Below are 14259 nucleotides of genomic sequence, written 5' to 3' on the forward strand. Positions count from 1 at the left end.
CATTTCCTTAACTCACCTTTCACTTATGCATTTGAGATGTTTTGAAAGGATTTTTATATTTTTGAGATTGGGAAGCCCTGCTGGCTTCCAAAGAAATAAATTGAATGCATGCATGTAACTTACTCTAAGGAGAAGCAGGAAGAAGAGACACTAAGACATTACCACACATGAGTCCATAGAGCCCGATCTTGTGTGGCTTGATTTCTAAGATATCACTCATTGAGTGCAAGTATTGCCAAAAAAGAAAAACACTAAGGCAAAGTTGAAACACATTGCATGTGGTCACATAGAGATGATCTCTTCACATAGAAAGTAAATTGACTTTGTCTTCCAATAAGTAACGCTTGGCCAAAAATTGTCGGATCTTTGAGAAAACAACTCTAGCTTCTCAAGAAAGTAGGGAAGCAATGGTCATAGAAAGAACAAGATGATTGATGCCACAATGATTGGTTACATGATGAATCCTGTTCAAGAATTTCACTGATACCTTTACTAGTGTTCTAGGGTGGACCCCCATCAACCAATGTATTTGTGTAGCTAGGGGAAGTCATGACTCGTCAACAACGAAACAACTTTTGACTTTCCATTGTTATGAAGCTTTTCATTTCCTTTTTTGCAAAACTCACAATCATGAGTAGATTATATTGATAAATTCAAACAATTATTGATTCCTTCCATGCTCGTGATGAGCCATGACAACTTAAACAATTCATAGATACATTGGCTGACACAAGATCCACCCCATGACACTGGATGAGACCACACTTTCCTTATGCAGGTTCATCAATGAGATGCCCAGGGTACTATTCCACTCCTCAGAGTTCCTTTGTTTTCCAATGGCGATGAACGGTTATCCTACTTTCTCAAACTATCTCCATGAACTTGTGTACGTCCATGGAGTTCTCAAAGATCCGACCATTCCTTGACTTCCAAATGTGTTTGAAGTAGCAATATTTCACGATTTGCACTGTTATGATATCCACCCCCAGAGGGCTCCCATGTGACACTATCTCCCTGGTCCACATAGACAGATCAAACGAGTTGTTCTCAGAGAAAGATATTAATCTTGATTTTTCAATACTACACTTTGAACTTGAGGGGACCTCTCTTTGCCCAAAGCTTGCAACGGGAGGAAGCATTCATCCTCGGTGAATTTCTTCTTGAGGTGGTTGGCTTCAAAGAGGGATACCATTCTTTTGACACTCCCAAGGAGAGGGGGATATTTTTTGGCGAGCATTTTTTTGAAATCCGACGAGCAGATTCCAAAAAGATTCTTTCTTCTCTTCTCAACTTTATTCTCTCTCTTGATCCTCCATCTCTCTGTCTCTCTCTCTCTCTCTCTCTCTCTCTCTCTCTCTCTCTCTCTCTCTCTCTCTAAGTTCAAAACCCTAGCGTTTTCCTTGCTTGTGCCTTGTGTGCCTCCCTCAAGGTGAGGGGCAACCCTATGGGGTAGGCGTTAACGCCCAGGCCACCCCCAACAAGATTGAGGAGACCTCGCTTCTACAAAGGTTCACCAGTTCAGCTTGAATGCTCATTGGCTCAAGTTTTGAGCGTGCAAGACTCAGCCTTATCAGGTTCTCTGCTCATGAGCATTTGTCAAGCAATACTCAATGTACTCTCAATAAGAGGAGGTTCAAGGTGATCTCAAAGCGGGCACTTTGAGCATATTCTAGAGGAACACTTAAAGCAGAGCAAAGTGAGCATAGTATGGAGATACTTGGAGCAGAGTCTACTTAGAACAGAGTCTTGAGGCACATTGGAGAAAATTCTATTTGAGTTTAAGGATGAAAAATTCCCCGAGGACCCCTCTGAGAGCACGTCATACTTTTGCCACAGTGCTAGCAACCCCCTAGTAAACTCGACCACATCACTCAACTTCAAGCGGCTCTAGATGGAGTCATGGAAGAAAAACGTGACGTCAAAACTCACCTTAGCAAGCTAGAGGCACGCTTTGATTCCATGGTCAATCTCGCCAACAAAAAGGTCAAGCAAGTCGAAGCGAAGGTGGGCCAAACTCACTCGGCGACCATTGCGAAGGTGCAGACTTGTGTGACAATGAAGCTTCACGAGCAACAACTACAAGAAGAGAACGTCCTCAAGGTCCAGATCGATGGGCTACCCTCACCATGGTGCACCACCAAGGATACCCTCGAAGAAGCACTTAATAAGCTCAATGACATTATTCAATCAGTTAACATCAAGTTGGAAACCATCTCTTGGATCAATGATACACATAGGCATGTGCCGCATGAGCACTGTGTTCTCAATTTCCAAGACAAATAAGAACGGATTGAGTTGCCATGGCAATTGCACGTCCTCAAAGGAAAAAATGTATGGATCACTGAGGAACTGACCACATATCAACTCAACATTAAAAAACATGAATTGAAGAAATTTCACAAAGCATGCAAGCAAGGTAAATGGGTCGTCTACAGAGATGGTAAAGCCATCATCCAGGAGTTTTGAACTCCTAAAGGGACTCCCCCTCACCTGACTCCCCTTAGGCTTTTCTTTTCTTTACCCTCATAGCGGGCCCTCAGTCCTTAAGTGATATGTATCCAATCAAAACCCCTTCACTTAGAAGGAAACACTATTATGTTTTCTTGTTTTGAAAGTGGGAATTAGAGCTTCCCACTAATATAGTGTTTATTAGAAAATTTATGAATTTTCCAACAACTTTCACATAAGAGGCTATGGTCTAAATTTGATCCTATGGCTAGGTCTTGGCCAAGTTTTAAAAGTGGGATTTCAAAGCATTGTCTAGTGCAACCCTACGAAGGTTTTTAGTTTCAAAAAAGCAATCAAGATTTGACCATCAAACAAAATCATGACATTTCTGTGGATCTCCAAAGAAATTGGAAATTCCTAGTCTCTAATATGGAGTATTTAAATGTGAAGTACCAATTGAAAAAGTTGTTGTACCTTAGAAGCTCTACCCAATAATATGATCACCTAGTCACAATACTTGAAGAAGAGGATCCAACACAAAATTTTCAAGTTGTAGTCAAATCACTTCAAGGGTCAAAGGAAACACAAGTCTGAATGACGATCCACTTCAAGGAGAGGGTTTTACCTAGCTTCTCATTATTTCACTTGTGAAAAGCTAAGCCATCAAGCCAAAGAATGTTTTGAGAACAAATGAATACACTCATTGCCAATATGTAGGGTAGTTACCCTTTAAGAGGTTACTTCAAGGATCAACCAAAAAGAAGCATCAACAATAAGAAGCAATGAACAAAGCCTCAAGCAAATGTAATTGAGGAAGAAAATGTAGCAAATATAATTGAGAAAGAAAATGTAGACCAAGGAAGCACTCATTTTGCGACCTATGATGAAGACACTCATTGCCAATATGTAGGGTAGCTACCCTTTAAGAGGTTACTTCAAGGATCAACCAAAAAGAAGCATCAACAATAAAAGAAGCAATGAACAAAGCCTCAAGCAAATGTAATTGAGGAAGAAAATGTAGCAAATGTAATTGAGGAAGAAAATGTAGCAAATATAATTGAGAAAGAAAATGTAGACCAAGGAAGCACTCATTTTGCGACCTATGATTTGGGATCTTGCATATTGTAAAGCATATTAAGATTTTCCGATACCTCACTCCTTTGTATTGTTTTGGATACTGCGTGGAAGTGTTTGGTCTCAATTAGGTCATTGGTTTGAGGAGAGGTCTTATGAGTATGAGTCGTTCTAGCACCCTATGATTAAGCCATTTCATATTAACTTATGAGTTTCTCTTTCACACACTATTCATAGTATAACTCCAAGGAGAGGTTTGTCATGTATGCAATTTCAACTATGTCCCACCTATTAAGAGGTACATGATGAGACTTTATAGGAGTTTACAATTGAGTTTATGAGTACACATGATGATTTTATATGAGTCCAAATCAGTCCCCCACTTTTATGGGGTTAATCCCTTTCTTGGGGGGGTCACTTAATAATTATGTGACTATCATGTGAATGCAGCAAAAGGGGTTACTAAATTTTTATTTTTTCTCACATTTTCACACATACAGAAGGGTACTCTAAAATGGAGTTGGATTTTTTTTTTTACAGATTGAATAGAAAAAGGATGTTATTTATTTGTCAAAAGTTCACAGATAATGAGTTTAAAAAATAGTCCTTGAACGCGCATGATATACACAACTTATACATAGTGACCCCCCGAGATCCCTCTTCCTAGGAAGACTTCTCTTGAGGGTCATTCACTTGGATAGAGTTATACTACACAAGATATGCATAGCTCAAGGATATAAAGAGATCCCCTTTGTACTCTCTTTCTTTTGGATCCCGCAAGTCTATTATCCATTTCAATTATCTCTTATATGTAATTATGCTCTCCTAATTATGAATATGTGTTGGCCCTATCGGCTGTGATCCTAACAAGGAAAATAACAATAGTTGCAATTCCTCATGTGCAAGATAGTGAAAAGTGGTCAACCAACAACAAAGTCTCCCTTGGAAATATTTTGATCAACTCAATTAGAGAGAACAAATTGAAGCAACTCCAATAGATGGCCAAGCATCCCAATTTGAAAATTAAGAACATGGAAACTTTCACCAACATTTGGAGGCATGTAGTACTATAGGAGCAGTTGACGTGGGTAAATCAATTCAATGAAGTGGTTATGGAAAATCTTGCCATTCATAGTGCATTAGCTTATGTATATTGGAAAAGCAATCATATAAGCTTACATCTTGAAGACATATTATGTTATAAAAGGCTAGCATTGGCCAAAAAAATGACTAACAAGATTGTTAGTCACGACATTAAAAAAATATGTACTAGTTAGTGTGTCTACTAAGTGTAGTCATATTATGAAATTTCAAGAAGCTCTTGACAAAAAAAAACTATTCTATATGCAGCTTTGTTAAATTTATTGGTTGCAAGATGTGTCAAGCATGCCAGAATTTCTTAGAGAGAAATCTATTCCATATGTGGTCTTGTCAAACGTTGTGATGTGTTTTTACAGATGATAGAACCAACCTTGAGAACACTTTAATGATGTTTTCACATTCTTTTTGTGAGTCCCATATGTACATAGATTATGCTTGTACAAATTTTGCATAAGCAGTGTGTGTTATGTATCACTACACATGGACAACAGTTGGTTGTATGTAGTACAGAGTTTTGTTGTTTTTGTACATATAAGTTCCCACACTTAAAAGTCTGACTAAGTGATTATAAAAGATGGAAAAATTTGATGTTTTTATGAATTTTTTTTCGTGAGTGTTGAGGATGTTTGAGGGAAGAACAAGGAACCAAATCAGGCCTGCTTCTTCCATATGATGGAGGCATTCTGATGCGGAAGGCCCATTGTTGCTAGCTATGTGTGTAGTCATGAGCGCCTACGGTCACCCTACAGGGATATACATTAGCGAGTTGAATAAGGTATAACCCATTCACGGTAGAATAAAAACATAAGATATTTCCATAGATTTTGGGTTGGTTTTTTTTTATTTTTAGTTTCCTTGCATATTTGTGGGATAAGGAAGACATTGTGTTTGATAGCACATGTGAAACGAATGAGGTTATGCAAACTATGAATGTGAATTTTCAATATAGAGAAGCTCATTTGGGTAATCCTATGCTAGATTACTCATTGAGGAAGCTTCATATGGGCTTTAATGAGAACAGTGGTGGTGCATGACTGTGATGTGACATGCAAACAAGTGGAAGAAGATGTTATCAATGTGGCTGTTGTCATTGATGTAGGTTCAAATGCTATTTATGATCGTATGGATGATTGCGACGATGAGCATGAAGGTTCTAGTCTTTATGATTTTTAAGATGATTTGGATCCCATTGGTATGCATGATTTTGATGAAGATGAAGATTGTGTCCCTTACAGTGTGTCTGATGAGAATGATTTGGCTTATGCTCATGTAGAAGAGGATGTCGTTAAAGAAAGTGATATGGATTCAAGTGAAGATGATTCTATGGAATCTTATTTGATGGATAAAAATGTTTGTTTGGTTCATGTTCTTGTGAAATCTGATGATATGCATGTTATGGTTGATGATGACTATGTATGGACCTATGGTTTGTTTTATGAGCCACTAGTTGTTGAGAATTCCTATCTTAATAAAGAAAGCATTTGTGGAGAAGTCGTGAAGGTAACCCAAGAGGGATCTATCCTTGAAAAGTATGATGAGATAACTGGTCATATGGGTAATTTCCTTTTGTTTGATGTGTATGCAAACTCGGATGATCCTATTTCTAGTAGCCTTGTAAGTGATGGGCAAGTGTTTGTGAAAAACAACACTATCATTTGGTTATATGTTTCAAATGGAGAACTCATGGATGAGGATGTCATTAATAGGATACCCACCTTCTCTAGGGTTTTCTGTAAATCCTTCCATAAGTATGGACTGAGTTTCAACAGTTCTCCCAAGGTAAGAGTGCATTGGATAGGTGTAGACATGATTGAATGAATGTTGTCTACTTCGAGAGTTTGTTTGGCTCTTTTGACTTGAGTGGTTTTGCAAATGATAGACTCGTCTTCGTTATCTCCCAAGTAAGAAGGTAATGTTTTTAATGTCATCGATTTAGATATTCCTGAAGCCTCTGACCCGCAATCCCCGTACAAGGATTGTATATCCATGTTTATATCAGATGGTAGGTTATCCAACCAGACTTCCTCTATAGGAGCTAACTTTAAAGTTAGGCTCCCATCATTGATCTCCCTTACCTTTTCCCATAAGTGTCCTGGCCAATCTTCCTCCACAAATGGAATTCCGTCTAAGGCATCTTCATTGTCCGGCACTATGAGCTCTGGTTCATTTGTTTCAAGGTGGGGTTCGGCCACCACATCAGATTTAGCTTTCTTTTCTTCTACTGCAAGCTCTTCCGGTTTTGCAATACTTTCAAGCTTGGGTTTTTGTTTATCCAGCATTTCCTGCATGATTCTTACCAAATTTTGATAAGCTTCCAGCTTAGTTGCTTCCATGTCTGGAGATGGATAGTTTTTCCATTTGTTTTCCATGTTTTGGCCTGCTTTAAGTCCTGCTTGGTAGGCTTCCAAGGCAACATTGATAGGCTCAAAAATTTTATCAACCAGAATGGATCCTCCAGATTTCATGGTTGTTTCCTTGAATTCACTGTGCCAGTTTCTCTCAACTTGTCCTGGGCTAGAATTTTTGCTCTCTCTTCGTTTTCAACCCGTGGTTGTTTTTGTTTTCTAATCTCATATCTTTTGCTTCTGCTCCTTTTGATTTTTTGAGAAGAAACTTTCGTGTTCTCCAAATCATCAAAGGAATTGTGTTTCTTTTTCTTTGCCTGGGCTCTAGTGATTACCTTGATTTGAACAATCGGTTCGCTCTCTGATAAGCTACTAGGCATCACTTGGACTATTGACTACAGTTTTTTCCTTGTTCAAAGGATTCTTAGGAAAATCTTTCGGGAAGTGTCCTCCCTTTTTGCAACATTGTATGCAATAGGCTTCAATCGGTTTGAGGATTTTGTCAGGCTCTGGACATTCGTTCTTCCAATGGTCATCAACACCACAGTTATGATAGTTTCCTGTTCTGGGCTTCATCATGGGTCTTCCCATAGGAGGTCTGACACCTTGATTAGCTACATAATACATTGGTGCGAGCTCTGGTGGAGCATAAGTCATGGTTTCCTCCATTGGTGGTGGGTGTGGACTATACCAATCTCCCTCTACCATTATTGTAGATGGACTAGGCTCTGCATAGGGTGTAACAGGCACTAATGCTTGTTCATCTATGACTGCTTCTGAGTGCATGTACTTTACAGGCACCGCATTATGTCCTGGATAAGGAGTTTGTTGTCCCAACACAGTTTGAGGTCTCTCCATACCCATTGGTGGTCTTTGAACTTGAGCCATATTAGGCTGATATCTGTATATGGGTTGTCCTGGTGGCCTCATGGGCAGGTACTGAACATTCCCATCATACTTTGGTCTGAAGTAGCACTCGTGAGTCTCGTGGTTGGTCCATTTACCCTCGATTTCACACCATTTTTGTTGCCTAATTGGTTGTCCTTGTGGGGATATCCCCTGTCTTGGTCCTCTCATAGGTGCTTTTTGCATATTGTTCATCATGTCATTCATCCATTTTAGCATATCTTCTATGGCTGAGAGTGGTGCTGCAGCAGCTGTTCCACTTGTGCTAGTTTTGTGGATGCAGTCTTCTCGCTTTGGTTATCCTTAGGGACATCCTCTTCATTAAAGATCAATTGTCTCCTAGGTCGATAGCATCAGACACACACGCCTCTAGGGTTGTATGCTTTTTACTATAAAGTATAGCATGAAGTTCTTTGTTTAGCAGTCCCTCCAGAAACAATGAAACAAATCGCTCCTCTGCAGGTATCTCCATCTTTGGGCATCTGGCAATGTATTGTTTCATTCGAGTTGCACAATCCCTAACAGACTCACCATGTTTCTGTTTAAAGCTGTAGATTTGAGCTACTGTATTATGTTTAATCCCTGTTTTAGAACAAGCAGCTACAAATCCTTGAGCTAATGTATTCAAATCCATGATTGACCTTGGTGGAATGTTTTGGAACCATGTCAAAGCTTTTCCTTCTAATGTCATTCCAAACCTCTCGAATTGAGTATGGAAGTCGAATATACGCTCTGCTCTTAGCACTTGCTTGAAGCTTGCTAAGTGGTCATATGGATCCCCTGATCCACTATATTTTTTGACTCATTTTTGGAAATCAGCTGGTCTGACACGTCTATTTGGTTCAACTCCAGGTCTTCTGGAAGTTGGTCCTATTCCGAGTCCTTTAAACCAGTCTGTCGAAAATAGTGACTCATGTAGCCCTGGACTGGCTTTTGTGTCACCCGTTTGATGAGGTGGTTTCTGGTTTCTTCACATTACTCTCAGATGATCTCTCAGGATGTTCGTCTCTTGGAGTGGTTTCTGGTCCTTGACCCAATATCCAATCCCGTATGTAATACCCCTGGTATTTGGTTTGTTCTACCTCCTCAGGAGTCATCATAACAAAGTTGTTGTTATAACAATCCCTAAACAAGTAAGTTGGTAGATCCGCAGATCCCTTATCTTTGATTTTGAAGATATAGATGATCTTCATGGCCGTTAATTGTCCTGGTCTAGCATGAGAAGTCCACAAAAGATCTTTTATGTTTCTATCTTCTCAATAATTGACTCCGATCCTAGGATTATCCGTACTAAGCTGTTTCAAGGGCTTCAAGTCTACTTGATCGTATCCCTCGAATTCCAAAGTTGGTGGTCCTTCTTTTGCTGACATATCTGGGATCATAGTGTTTACTTCTAATCCCCATTTGTCTATCACATCAGGATTTTCAACCTTTACATATTGAGTTTTGTATCGATTCATGTACATTTTTCCTTGTTTGTTTGCCCTAACCTCTTCTTCGAACTCAATACCATGATCATTAATACGAATAGCATACTCTTCGTTAGGATCCAAGTAAACCTGGACTCCATGATGATTAGTCTAGTAAAAAGAGAGTATATGCTTATAGCGCATTCTCGTTCCGGTTTCAGAGTGAGTCGAGTAAGAAGACATTTCGGATGTTGAATCGGAAAAAGTGTCCGAGACTTCTTCAAGAATTGTGTGCAAGGAATTGCCTTGATTCACGCTTTCTTCAGTGGATACTCTACTGGTGTTTTCTCCAGATAGGCCTTGATTTCCTATTACACAACCGGATCTAAGGTTCATATAGACTTATGAAGCCCTGGATAGAGTACTCACCTTAGATTGACTTGTAGTCAATTTCCACTTGACTCAATTGCAACTTTCTGTCAAGCCAGTGATTCCTCGTCTGCAACCTGATTCCTGTACAAAATTTGTCAAATTAGCTATTTTTCTATAAGGACAGTAGAGCTCTTGAGAACTCCAGTGGTCTGTATTTCACTTCAATTCGTCTATGGAAGTCAAAATTTTGACTTTCAGATTCAGCTTAGCACAATCAAAGGTTTAATCTGCAATCTGTAAATTGAGTGTATCTGTACCAATTTTGATCCAATTGAACCCAAAATTCCCCTATGGCCTTATATTATGCTGGTCTAACACCGTATAAGCCCAAATGTCAAATTTGAAGTCTCTGGATAGCAGAAGTAAATAATCGCGATTATTTACTTTTGTCACTTTTTTCCACTTTTTGAATTGGTTTGGCAAGTATACAACTTGTTAAAGCCCTTGGGCAAGTTTCAACAAGTTTAGACAAAATTTGATCAAGTTTACCCAACTGTTCCATGTCCGTAGACTCTAATTTCGAAAATTTGGCTTAAGTCTCACTTTTGTGGTCCAAATTTCACCAAAATTGATTTGTGGGGTCTAATTGATGTGTCTGACCTTGTGGTATACTCAAATTTGCAAAATCACCAAGTTTTGAAGCAAATGTAAATAATCACAATTATTTACTTTAGACACTTTTTTGTAAATTTTTATCCCAACTTTGACACAGATCTATTAAGCACCTTATATTAAGGTCACTAGACAATTTTCAACAAATTTGGACAATTTTTGGTCAAGTGGTCATCAATTATCTGTCCGCATACTAACTTTGCAATTTTTGCCACAGTTTTCACCCCAGTGATCCAAATCCTTCCAAATTTGGTTTGTGGACTTATTACAACATGATAAAGCCGGTGGTATACCAACTTGGTCAAAAAAGTTCAAAAACAGGACAGATGTAAATAATCGCGATTATTTACTTTTGTCAAATTTTTACAAGTTTTTGGTCAGTTGAGCATATACACATGTTTATCACCTCAATATAAGCCTATGAATCAATTTTCACCAAGTTTGAATAAATTTTTCTTCTATTCACACTCAAGATTCAAAAAGTCAGTACAAACTTTAGTTTTCACCCAGTTTTTTGCCAGTTTAGTGATCCAAATCTCTCGGGCCTTTACAAAAGTTGTTTGTACACATGCAATGAGTCAATGGTATGAGCCTTGGCCAAATTAGAGCAAAAAGTTAATAATCGTGATTATTAACTTGAGGCTTGATATGAGCACTTTTTTTAAATTTTCTCACAGACAATCCTTTTATGATGTTTTTTTAAGCCTATAAATCAAGTCAAAACTTAATTTGGCCTAAAATATCAAGAAAAAGTAAATAATCTGAGTTTTGATCAACTTCTTGAAATTTTTACCTCGAAGTGTCCTTGAGCTTACCCACTGGTTCAGACAACTCTTAGGCTTACTCCCCCGTTGGATTGAGTGAATTTGAGTCTTTTCGTGTTATTTCTAGCCGTAGACCTGAAACTTTACATAACAACTTACACTTGATTCTTTCAGAGAGAGCAATGCTATGAAATCCACCTCGGATCCTACTTACCCTACTCCTAGTTTCTCCTGCAATGGGGTTGTGGAAATTGTCCGCAAATACTCGTTTTCTTGTATTTTTTATGTTTTTCAAAGTCTTGATCTTAAGACTTGTCTCGTCTACCAATAATTCTCCAAATCCTAATCTAAATCTACAATCCTAAAGGTACTCAGCAAGTACGATTACTTCCAAGCTACCTCTACACAGCAAAAGACGACAATCTTAAGCTATGCGGTTTCTAAAAGAGAGTTTTGAACTCTAGGCGAACCTAGAGGAAATTAAAGGACAGTTACACAAAACGCTTGTGTTTTTCCCTAGTTTAGGTCTCTTCGATCCTCAGTAGTGGCGCCAAATGTGGGACGCAAGTCTAACCTCACCATCCTATCTTATTGCAGTATTAGCAAGAACCACGATTAATTTGTCAAACCATGGGACGAAGCTGACTCAACTAGTGCATAGAGGCTACAAGAGTTTGTCAATCTCTCGAAAAACAACTAACAACTCGCATTTAACTCAAGCTACACTCAAGTAACTGAAATCACCAAAAGCCAATCACTCATCGGCAAGAAAATCACATCCGTTACAGCATCAAATGACATCCAAACATAACGAAACTTCTAGGACAAGTTTATAAAACTTAAGCACACATGTCTATGGCCTCAAACCCCACTTTAGGTCAAGTTCCAAAATCGCGATTATTAACAGCAGTGGATTTTGGACCTAGTCGTTTTCGACCTAAAATGCATCTAAATGCTTAGCAATGATACCCCAATACCCCACCTATGCTTAGTTTTCGATTTAAAATTGTAAATTCCTAATATGATGAAATTAGGCCACGGGTCGACGACGCCAAAAGCTACGAAATACTGTGAATGGCTTACGTCAATGCGTAGAGCTCTTACCTGCGGTTGCAATGCAACAAACGCATTCGCAATGTGACAACCAGCGAGGGAGTAGAAAGCGTGAGAAGGAGAGAAGTGAGCGCCGTTAGCTCACGCTGTGTATTTCTTATCCAAAAAACTTATAAAAACTTACAAAAATTGGCTTTTATACCTTAGCCAAGGTTTTTGGGTGGTCAAAAGTAATAATCTGGAGTTCTACTAAAGCTGGGAATTGAATGGCTGATACAATCTAGATGCTTGTAGCCCCGGCTCATTAATTACAAGGTTTATCAAGAAAACAGGAGTTACAATATTCTCGATTTATCAAAATAATAATTGTTTTTACAAGGAGAACTCCGAAAAATGGTGTCCACGTTAGCTTGCTGCTAACATTCCCCATGATGGGTAAGTTGCACAATAAAGCCCTCCTCACAAGAGGGTGTAGCCTTGCCCAAGGAAGGGTTTGCTTCCTTTGAGATTTACCTTAGACACGCATGGCAAATTTTATTTAACTCTTCCCAATGATGGGTAATTTTCACAATAAAACCTTCCTCACGGAGGGTAAAGCCTTGCACAAGGAAGGGTATGATTGATAGAAGCCCTTCAAGGATCTATTCATTTCACACACACAAATTTATTATCATCGAATCAATCTCTACGTACACATCTTAAAGAAGGTGTTATGCTTGAAGTACAACATGAAAGCCTAATGTGAGTTAAAAGTTGGAATTTACATCTCGTACTCACATTGGCTAACTGCAATAGCCATGAGAAAAAAACAAAAGAACATTTTGACCTTATCCCATTTCAACTCTAGAATCTCTATCGTTACAAATTTCAAACGAATGCATACAATTAGGGCAAAAGAAGCTAGAGTTGATGTGATGCACTCTAAGAGGCTATAAGATGATTGGAAACATCACGATGCAAGAAGTCATTATTGTAAGGGGAACTCATGTTTTGCAGGAACTAAGTGATTTTCTTAGACTTCCAAACAAAAACATAAGGGCCATGGTCACAATTGAGGGAGTTAGTGCATGTGATATTCAAGACTAGTATGGCAAATACCTCCCATAAGAACAATGCATCTAGAAAATCTATTGAAAGAGGAAGGAAAAATTTACATTCTAGCTATTGTAGAGGTGTTGGTCATTTGATCATATGATTTCCTAAGCTAAAGTCTAAAGTGGCACATAAGAATCTTGTTCAAATGCAGCCAATGCAAAATCTGTAAATTTTGTTGTGGATGTAGAATGGGATTTTGGTGCACAATGTCAGTATAGCCCTTTTATGACTTGTTCACTTCTCTCGATGTTGTCCCCAATGGGAATATTATCACTTTGTGCCAACAATGCCTCTTATGCAATTTAGGGAGTTGAAAAGGTTGTACTTACTATAGTTAATGGTAGTTACTTCACATTTTTGAACATTTTTGTGCCCAAGATCAAGAACTATTTTTGCATTAGCAAGACTTGGTCTTGTTGTAAAGTTTTTGGATGATAGATGAAGTATTCACAATCTTAGTTCACGTGATATTATTGTGGCATCAGGTACCTTTCTTCATGGGCTATAAAAACTTAATTCTCATGACAAGTTTGTGGAAAACTTTGCAAATGTAATTATGGATTCTAAAGCCATTTCACATGCTAAACTATGGCATGTATGTTTTCGACATCTTCATTTTGCTGTTTAATGCATTTGTTGAAATTTAATATGGTTGCTTCATTGTCCCCTTTGGAGGCACCATCTAAGCATATTTTGTGAAGGCTTTATTATGGGAAAAATGAAGAATTCTAGGTTTTTGAAAGATGGTTCAGTGCGGGCTACTCTCAAGCTGCAGCTTGTTCACAATTATATTTGCAGCTCGATGCACATTTCTTCTTCTAGTAATAATTTGTACTTTGTGACTTTCATTGATGATCACTCACGGCATGCATGGGTGTATCCGCGTAAGGCTAAGTTTGAATTATTGATGTGCTTCGAATAGTTTTTTTTTTTGTTGAGACTGAAAATGCATCCATTTGTACTATGGGCACCCTCAATTCTATCTGAGGAGGGAAGTATTTGTCAAAATAAATTTATGCA

At 38.4% G+C, this 14259-nt stretch overlaps 1 pseudogene; it reads left to right on the forward strand.

Moving 5' to 3' along the window:
• The first annotated feature begins 1899 nt into the window (after nucleotides 1–1899).
• Nucleotides 1900–2529, forward strand: LOC147464455 (uncharacterized; annotated as a pseudogene).
• The last annotated feature ends 11730 nt before the right edge of the window (nucleotides 2530–14259 follow it).

This window comes from Adiantum capillus-veneris, chromosome 1 (assembly GCF_014529385.1).
Source record: "Adiantum capillus-veneris isolate H3 chromosome 1, ASM1452938v2, whole genome shotgun sequence".
NCBI classification, from domain to species: domain Eukaryota; kingdom Viridiplantae; phylum Streptophyta; class Polypodiopsida; order Polypodiales; family Pteridaceae; genus Adiantum; species Adiantum capillus-veneris.